The sequence below is a fragment of the Gossypium arboreum genome, chromosome 6, assembly GCF_025698485.1.
Source record: "Gossypium arboreum isolate Shixiya-1 chromosome 6, ASM2569848v2, whole genome shotgun sequence".
NCBI lineage: Eukaryota > Viridiplantae > Streptophyta > Magnoliopsida > Malvales > Malvaceae > Gossypium > Gossypium arboreum.
In genome coordinates, this window is record NC_069075.1 from 53,168,877 (window position 1) to 53,179,895 (window position 11,019).

Below are 11,019 nucleotides of genomic sequence, written 5' to 3' on the forward strand. Positions count from 1 at the left end.
GATTGAAAAATCACTAAAAATAGTATAAGTAGAATTAAATAGTGAATAAATTATGAAATTGAACCTTGATGAATCTACTTTCATATGGAAGAAACGAAACGGTCATATGAGTCAGACTTTAAGAGATATTCAGGTTTTCGTGAAACAGGGCCAGAACGGTTTCTGGATCCCCTGATCCGACTTTGAAAATTTACCATAAATTATCCAGAAACAATTAGAAGTCATGCCTTATATTCATAGATTCCCCTTTGAGTCTAGTTTCATTATAAACAAACGGTATGAGCATTGGAGCTCTGTACGAGATGATATCCAGGTCGTAATGTGAAAAGGTCAGTGTAATCGAACCCTGAAACAGGGGTAACTTTAACTAATAAAATGTACCAATTGGCCCGACCAAAAATTCTAGAAAAAAATGTGTAGATGGAATTATGAGTCTAGTTTCAGGGAAAATTTACGGAACTGGTTTTCGAGTTCGGGAACTCAAGATATGATTTTAAGGTAACAGTGACGCAGTTAGCTAGCTTTGCTCGAATGTAAATTCATAATTTCCAAGAGAGAAATAAGGGAAGTAAGCCCGGTAACACCTCGTGGTCAAATCCGGTGACGGTCACGGGTTTGGGGTGTTACATTTTATTGGTATCAGAGCTATGGTTTAGTCGGTTCTAGGACTAGCATAGCGCGTGTGAGTCTAGCTATACATGCCAAATTGTTAGTGCTTAATAATGTGATGACTTCTGACGGTTGAAATTTTTGTTTTGATTAGCAAATGGAACCCGGGGTAGAGAGACCCTTGGCGGATGACGTTGAAAGTGTAGCGGCTGCTCCCGCACAAGGGACGCCGCCTGTTGAGCCTCAGTCATCCGCGAATAATCAAAATGAAAGGGTGAAACAAGCCTTCTTCACTATGATGAATGAGTGGGTCGCGCAATATGCCCGACCCAACCCGGCTGTCCAACCATTCCCGAATTTAAATACTCCGCCCAAGAGTTCGCAATGCCTCCGGTTCTCGATCCCGTAAGGCTAAGCAAACCACCAGTAGACTTGATTAGGAAGCGGGGGTAGAGGAGTTCAAGGCCATAGTCATGATGATCTTTGAAAGAGCCGAATTCTGGCTTGATAACACCATTCGAGTGTTAGATGAACTGTCATGCACACTCGATGAATGTCTTAAATGTGCTATATCCTTGTTGCGAGACTCAGCTTACTATTGGTGGAGGACTTTAATTTCCATAGTCCTAAATGAACGAGTTACTTGGGATTTCTTTCAATCCAATTTGAAAGAAATACATTAGTCAACGGTTCATCGATCGAAGCGTAAGGAGTTCTTGGAACTCAAGCAAGGCCGTATGATCAGATCTGAATACGAACATGAGTTCGTAAGACTTAGTCGGTATGCTCGGGAGTGTGTGGCTGATGAGGTTGCTATGTGCAAAAGATTTGAAGAAGGATTGAATGAAGATTTGAAGTCGCTAGTGGGTATTTTGGAGATAAAGGAGTTTGTAACACTAGTCGAACGAGCACGCAAGGCGGAAGAACTTGGAAAGGAAAAGAAGAAGGCTGAATTTGAAGCAAGAGATTATCGTAAAAGATCGTGAGTAAAGCTCCATTCTCGGGTAAAGAAGTTCGGGAGGACACTAATAAGTCGAGGCGATCGGGAATTTCCATCGAGCCCGACCATTGACGGACTCTTAGCTACATCGATAGTGGTGTGGGCAATAATCGTCAAGAGAGACCTGAATGCCCCCAATGTGGAAGACGACACCTAGGTGAATGTTGGGGTAAGTCTGCTAATAGGGCTCATTATGGATGCGGTTCAAGGACCACTTCATTAGAGATTGCACGAGCTAGATGAGAGGAATAAGACGCAAGGTGCAAGACCTAGTGGAACGACGGTGGAGGTAGGCCCCGAGAATCTCTGGAGGTAGGGGTGGTAATCGAGAGGAGCCTCTAATACGGCTGTCCGATCCGAGACCGTGCTTCGCTAGAGCATATGCCATCCAGCATGACGAGAGAGGCATCCTCCCCGACGTTATCACCGGTACTTTTACTCTCTTTGATACTAGTGTGATTGCATTGATTGACCCCGACTCTACTCATTCATATGTATGTGAAACCTTAGCATCCAAGAAGACTCTACTGTTGAGTCTCTTGAGTTCGTAATTCAGTGTCAAACCCTTTGGGTCAATACGTATCGTTGATAAAGTGTGCAAGAGATGCCCCTAATAATTCGAGAATCTGCTTTCCGTACCGATATGATGCTTCTACCATTTGATGAATTTGATGTTATCCTTGGTATGGATTGGTGACCAGTACATGATGCAAAGGTGGATCGCAAAAGGAAAACCATTGATTTGAGGAGTGCAAATAATGAGGTAGTCCGAGTCGAGTCTCTTCGATTTAAAAGGAGTGCCGCGATAATATCTTCTATGACCGCTCGGAGGTATGTGAAAAGGGTGTGAAACATACCTTGCGTATGTGTTTGAAAGTAAAGAGACGGAAAGGAAACTCGAATCGGTACCAGTGGTTTGTGAGTATTCGGATGTTTTTCCGAGGAGTTACCGGATTGCCACCGGTTCGAGAAGTGGAATTCGCATCGGTTGTACCGGTACTACGCCGATCTCAATAGCCCCGTGTCGTATGGCATTAATGTAATTAAAGGAATTGAAGGTTCAATTGCAAGAACCGACGGATAGAGGTTTCGCTCGACCGAGTTTTTCTCCATGGGCGCACTCAAGATTGTTTGTGAAGAAGAAGGATGGAACTATGAGATTGTGCATCGACTATCGCCAGTTGAATAAAGTGACGATAAAGAACAAATATCCGTTGCCACGAATTGACGATTTGTTTGATCAATTAAAGGGAGCCTCAGTGTTTTCAAAGATAGATTTGAGGTCGGGGTACTATCAGTTGAGGGTCCGAGAATCGGACATACCCAAAACTGCTTTTAGAACGAGGTACGGTCACTACGAATTCTTAGTGATGCCGTTTGGGCCCACTAATGCCCCTGCGGTATTCATGGATTTAATGAATAGAATTTTCAAGCCATACTTGGATCGGTTCGTAGTTGTATTTATCGATGACATTTTGGTCTATTCGAGAGATGAAACTGAACATGCTGAACACCTGAGGCTAGTGTTGCAAATCTTACGAGATAAGCGATTATACGCAAAGTTCAAGAAATGTGAATTTTGGTTGAAAGAGGTTAGCTTTTGGGGCACGTGATGTTCGTGATCGGTGTCGTGGTGGACCCGAACAAAATTTCGCCATAGTCGATTGGAAACCACCAAGGAATGTTACCGAAGTTAGGAGCTTTTTAGGGCTTGCCGGATACTATCGACGATTTGTGAAAGGTTTTTCGGTGATAGCTGCGCCGATGACAAAACTACTTCAAAAAGATGTTAAGTTCGAGTGGTCGGAACGCTGTCAAGAAAGTTTCGATCGACTAAAAACCTGTTTAATCGAGGCCCCAGTACTAGTACAGTCGGAGTCCGGTAAAGAGTTTGTCATATACAGTGACGCATCCTTGCTTGGGTTAGGTTGTGTGTTGATGCAAGAAGGTCGAGTTGTGGCTTACGCGTCGAGACAACTAAAGCCGCATGAGAGAAACTATCCGACCCATGACCTTGAACTAGCAGCCATAGTGTTCGCCTTGAAGATATGGCGGCATTACTTGTTTGGAGAAAGGTGTCATATTTATTCGGACCACAAGAGTCTAAAATATTTGATGACTCGAGAGATTTAAACTGCGACAAAGACGTTGGCTTGAGTTGTTGAAAGACTATGAACTCATCATTGACTATCACCCGGGAAAGGCCAACGTGGTGGCCGATGCTTTAAGTCGTAAAGCACTGTTTGCTTTGAGAGTGATGGATGCTCACCTATCCGTTTCACCCGATGATGTGCTAGTAGTCGAATTAGAGGCCAAACCGTTATTGATTCATCAAGTACTTGAATCTCAGAAGGTCGACGTCGAATTGGTCGCTAAGTGAGCCGAATGTGTTTCGAGTAAGGAATCGGAATTTCAGATTGACGACCATGATTGCTTGACGTTTAAGGGTCGATTATGTATTCCAAGGAATTCGGGACTTGTTTCAATGATTTTGAACGAGGCTCACAAGAGTCGAATGTCGATCCACCCGGTAGTACTAAAATGTACAATGATCTCAAACGCCAATTTTGGTGGCCCAGATGAAACGAGACATTTAAATTTGTTTCAAAATGTTTAATATGTCAACAAGTGAAAGCGTAACATCAAGTGCCATCGGGATTACTTCAGCAAATCATGATACCCGAATGGAAATGGGATCGAGTAACAGTGGACTTTGTGTCTGGGTTACCATTGACTCAGAATAAGAAAGACTCGGTCTGGGTCATTGTTGATAGACTGACCAAGTCTGCTCATTTTATCCCTGTCCGCACGGATTTTTCGCTTGACAAATTGGCAGAATTATACGTCTCCCAAATTGTTCGATTGCATGGGGTACCTATTTCTATCGTGTCGGATAGAGACCCAAGATTTACATCTCGATTTTGGAAGAAATTGCAAGAGGCTTTGGGTACCAAACTGCATTTTAGCACTGCTTTTCATCCCCAAACCGATGGTCAATCCGAACGGATAATTCAAATACTCGAGGATATGTTGAGATGTTGCATCCTTGAGTTTAGTGGTTCATGGGAACAGTATTTACCTTTGGTTGAATTCGCCTACAACAATAGTTTTCAATCAAGCATTAATGTAACACCCCTTACCCGTTACCGTCGCCGGAACAGGATACAAGGTATTACCAGAACATAACATATACCAAGATAGAAATATGTCATCCCATTTGATAATGCATCGTATAACATATATCTTGAACAATATTAGCCAACTTTTATGGCTTGTACAAAATAATCGGTCGAGTCTTGTAACTAATATTTTAAACCTAGACAAATATGACACATAACAAAATAATTTTTGCCTACTATACATGCCATAATTCAAAACATTTAGTTCAAGTACCCCAAAGTATGATAGTGCGGGTAGATCTTCACGATCCTTGACTCCTGAGCAAGCTGAAGAACACTATAAGACAAAAGAGAGAAAACGAAGTAAGCTTATAGCTTAGTAAGTAGTATGTAAATACTAATTTAAGAATCTAACATGTTTACACAACAATTCAAGTATGTCTACTTTAACTTCACTACTTATTCCACTTCGATTAAGCTGTCTCTGCTGTGTCATATTCACTAAATAAATCATAACTCGAGTTACAAAACTCGAAATTCATATCCGTAAAATTTCCTGAATCTAGACTCATAAAGCTTCTTGCTAAATTTTTTTATAATTTTTGGTTCAGCAGATTAGTACAGTTTATTAGTTAAAGTTTCCCTGTTACACAGCTCGACTGGCCTGACCTCTGTCCACTACGAATTGAATTTCTCTCAGTACATAACTCAAACAACCCTGAATTCTGTTGTATTTAAAACTAGTCTAAATAAGAAATTTAGGCATGTAAACTATATTTCTTAGTTTGCTTTGTACAATTTTTAATGATTTTTCAAAGTGGAAACAGGGATCACGTATTCATCCTGAGCAAGTCAGTTACAATTGTAAATATCTCAAAATATAGAATTCCTTTGCTTGCCCTGCTTCTTTTATATGAAAGTAGACTCATTAAGCTTTAATTTCAAATCTCATTCAACCTCTAATTATATTCCTCCTATTTTTGGTGATTTTCAAAATCACATCACTGCTGCCATCTAAAAACAGTTTTAATACTAATTTCACTCTTTCACACATTCTTTATGCTAACCTCATTTTATCGTATATATGTATATGCCACAATTCATTTTCACCACATTTCATTCACTATAAGTGTAGGTCCAAACCACAATGTCACCACAAAACCATCCCGTTGAACAATTCGGATCAATCCTCGATATTTAACGGTTTCAAAGACACACCCCACCATCATACTTCATTTAGTTCACTCTCTTGTACACATGGGGAACACTTAGTACCACTCATGCGACCTAGCCGATTTGTCTCGTAGCTCTCTTGTCTACATGGTGTCCTTCACTTGGAATCACGCATGCGACCTAGCTACATTTATCTTTCACGTAGCTCTCTTGTCTACATGGTGTCCTTCACTTGGAATCACGCATGCGACCTAGCTACATTTATCTTTCACGTAGCTCTCTTGTCTACATGGGATACATCTCGTATCACGCATGTGACCTAGCTACTACAGGGTGTCTCGTAGCTTTCTTGTACACATGATGTGCACTCAGCATCATACATGTGACCTAGCTACGCTCCCTCTATTTCATTCGATCTCTCCGAATGTTCAACCGGGATCTCTCTCTCTGTATTTATTTCCATTCTTCCCATAGTCAATTTATATTTTAACATCAGCTAGTATATTTATATAATAGGCTGAAATATAAGAATGTACATGAAATTATTGTAATATTTACATACAACTTACCTTGGTGCAAAATATGGAAATTTTGCAATTTAGTCCAAAACTTTTTCTTTCCCAGCTCGAGGTCGGGTTCAGCGCCTTTCTTGATCTATAATAACACATTTAGCTCATTTAATACTCATACTATTTATTTCAATCCAAAAATCACATTGTAGAAAAATTACATTTTGCCCCTAACTTTTACAAAATTACAATTTTGCCCCTAGGCTCGAATTTAATTTCAGCCCTTATTCTTATGTTTTATGATATGCTGAACATTTTTCTCTTCTACAACAACATCAAATTCCCACTCTATCATATAGTTATGAACATTAGGTATTTTTACTGATTATCTGCTTTTACTCGTTTTCACTTAAAACCGAGTAGCACAAATTATTTAACACAATTTAAAACCTCATATTCTATCATAAAACATCAAAATACACAAATTTCACCTATGGGTATTTTTCCAAATATGAACCCTAGGTTAAATTATTACTAGCATAAGCTTAATCGAGCTTCCGGATTCCAAAAACGTAAAGAACATTAAAAGCGGGCTTAGAATCACTTACTATGGAGCTTGAAAGTTGAAGAATCCTAGCTATGGAGAGAGTGAAGTTTCGCAGCAACTAAATGGGGAAGATGACTATTTTGTGTTATTTTTCCCATTTTATTTCATTTAATATCAAAATGACTAAAATACCCTTACTACTAAACTTTCCAAAATTCCTTCCATGTCCTAAATTTGTCCATGAACTTAAAATTGGTAGAATTGCTATTTAAGACCTCCTAATAAATATTTCAAAACAATTTCATACTAAAAATTTCTAGTATGCAAATTTTGCAACTTATTCGATTTAGTCCCTACTTTCAATTTAAACACTTTAGGCATAGAATTTCATCACGAAATTTTCACACAATCATGCAATCATATCATAAACCCCAAAATATTTATAAAACAATTATTTCTATCTCGGATTTGTGGTCACGAAACCACTATTCCGATTAGGCCCTAATTCGGGTTGTCACAATTCTCCCCCCTTTAGAGATTTTCGTCCCGAAAATCTTACCGTAAAAGAGGTTTGGGTCTTGTTTCCTCATAGCTTCCTCGTGTTCCCACGTAGCCTCTTCTATCCCATTTCGTGCCACAATACTTTCACTAAGGCTATACTTTTGTTTCTTAACTGCTTAACTTCTCGAGCCAAAATCTTTATTGGTTCCTCCTCATAGGTCATATCCGATCGAATCTCAATTTCATTGGGAAATCACATGTGAAGGATCGAACGATAACGTCGCAACATTGATACATGAAACACGTTATGAATCTTTTCTAACTCTCGCCGGTAAGGCCAACCGATATGCCATCGGTCCAATTCTCTCAAGAATCTCGTGACGCCCAATAAAACGCGGACTCAACTTGCCTTTTCGACTAAATCTCGAATCTTTTCCATGGTGACACCTTCAAGAACACTTTATCACCCACTTGAAATTCAATCTCTTTTCTTTTAAATCGCATATGACTTTTGTCGATCTGAAGCGACTTTCAAGCAATCCCGAATTACTTTTATTTTCTCTTGGTTTCTTTAACTAGATCAACTCCGTGAATCTGCTTTCTCACTAAGCTCGGTCCAATATAAAGGAGTCCGACACTTACGACCATATAAGGCTTCAGACGGTGCCATTTGTATACTTGATTGATAAGCTGTTATTGTAGGCAAACTCAATCAAAGATAGATATTTCTCCCAACTACCTCCAAATTCTAAAACACAACATCTAAGCATATCTTGAGTACGGATTACTCTTTCCGCTTGACCATCTGTTTGTGGATGAAATGCGGTACTAAAGTTCAATTTTGTACCCAAAGCTTCTTGTAACTTTTTCCAAAATCTCGAGGTAAATCTTAGATCTCTATCGATATTATAGACATAGGTACTCAGTGCAACTTCACAATTTCAGCAATATATAATTCGCTAATTTATCAAGTGAGTAATCGAGTGCGTCTTGGTATAAAGTGGGCTGACTTTGTTAATCTATCAACCACTACCCAAACAAAGATCCTTCTTTTAGGAGTTAAAGGCAAACCGTTACAAAATCCATGGTAATCTTGTCCCATTTCCACTCGGGCACCATTACCGGTTGAAGTAATCCCGAAGGTACTTGATGTTCAACTTTTACTTGTTGATGATCAAACACTTAGTTACAAATTCGAAATGTCCCTTTTCATACACGCCACCAATACAGACTTCTTTAAATCATTATACATTTTTGTGCTACGGGGTGAACTGATAAATGACCATTATGCCTCATGTAATATTTTCTGAATCAATTTATCATTTTTCGGCACACATATTCTGTCTCGAAACATCAAACAGTCATCTGGTCCAACTCGAAAATCTGAGTCATAACCTGATTCGCATTGAGTTCTCTTGATCCGCAACTCACTATCATTCTTTTGAGCATCACAAATCAACTGGAGAAATAACGGTTTAGCTCTCATCTCTGCTAAAATTGACCCGTCATCAGACAATGCTAACCCCGTGTTCATGGCTCTCAAAGTGAAAAGAAATTTTCTGCTCAAGGCGTCAGCAACTACATTTGCTTTTCCCGGATGATAATCAATCACTAGATCATAATCCTTTAATAATTCAAGCCATCTTCGTTGCAAAATTTAGGTCCTTTTGATTCATCAAGTACTTCAAACTTTTGTGATCGGTAAAAATTCGCATTTTTCACCGTATAAATAATGTCGCCAAATCTTCAAGGCAAAAACAACAATGCCGCCCAAATCATGTGTAGGATAGTTCTTCTCATGCGGTTTTAACTGCCTCGAAGCATAAGCTACTACTTTGCCCTCTTGCATCAACACACATCCAAGGCACATCAATGATGCATCACTATAAATTACGAACTCCTTTCCCGACTTCGGGCTGTACTAAAATTGGTGCTTCATCAATCGTGCTTTCAACTTTTCAAAACTCGTTGACATTTATCAGTCCATTCAAACTTAACATTCTTCTCGCAACAATTTAGTCATAGGAGAGGCAATTATCGAAAATCCTTCAACAAAACGCCTATAATACCCGCCAAGCCTAAAAGCTTCTAACCTCAGATACATTCTTGGCGGTTTCCAATCAACGATCGCAGAAATCTTGCTTGGATCCACCAATACCATCACCGAGACTATATGCCCCAAAAATCCGACTTCACGAAGCGAACTCACTTTTACTAAACTTGGCAAGCAGTTTCTTTTCTCTCAAGATCTGCAATATAGTTCTCAAGTGTTCGCATGTTCAAACTCATCTCGAGAATAAATTAAAATGTCATCTATAAACACTACTACAAACTTATCCAAATATGGCCGGAAAATCCGATTCATTAAGTCCATAAATATGGCTGGAGCATTTGTTAAGCCAAAAGGCATCACCAGAAACTCATAATGTCCATACCTTGTCCTAAAGGCGGTTTTCGCACATCGACTCCTTAACTCTCAGCTGATAGTAACCAGACCTCAAATCAATCTTTGAAAACACTGTGGCCCCCTTTAACTGATCGAATAAATCATCAATCCTCGGCAATGGGTACTTGTTCTTTATAGTCACCTTATTAAGCTGACGGTAATCAATGCAAAGTCTCATTGAACCATCCTTCTTCTTCTGAATAATACAAGAGCACCCTGGGAGAGAAACTCGGTCTCACAAATCCCTTGTCTGTTAACTCCTGCAATCGAGCCTTCAATTCTTTTAATTCAGTTGGAGCCATTCTATATGGAGCAATCGAGATCGGTGCGATGACTTAAGCAACAAATCAATGGCAAAATCTATCTCTCTGTTTGGAGGCAACCTGCAATTCCTCCGAAATACATCCGAAACTCACGACTATAGGTATCGATTCAAATTTCGGTTGAGACATCTCAACATTCATTACATAAGCGGATAAGCTTCACACCTTTTCTCATGTATTTCGTGCAGACATATGCGAAATCACCATAGGCAATTTATTTGATTCGTCTGTTTCAACCCACGTAATTTCTCCATTTTCACATTTTAACTCTAGTGTCTTTTGTTTACAATCTACCTTAGCATCATACAATGTTAACCACCCATTCCCAAGATAACGTCAAACTCACCAAATGGTAACAAAGATCAAGTTGGCCGGAAAAGCAGTGACCTTGAATCATTAATGGGCAATTCTTGCAAACCTTGTCAACTAGCACATATTGGCCTAAGGGTTCGACACTTTAATCGTAAACTCAAGAATTCAACAGCAACTTTTTATTGGATACTAAATTCATGCAAATATAGGAATGGGTGGACCCAGGATCAATCAATGCAATAACAATAGTATCATAAAGAGAAAATGTTCCATGAATGACATCGGAGATGATGCATCTTCTCGAGCACGTATAGCATAAGCTCTAGCAGTGCTCTAGCTTCGATCTTGCCGTTAAATCTTTCATCACGCTTCTACTACTAGTCCCACCTCCAAGATTTCTCGGTGGTCTACCTCTACTAGCGGTGGTATTCATCTAACACTCAAATCTTTCTTCTTTAACCTTCTCCGGACAGTCTCTAA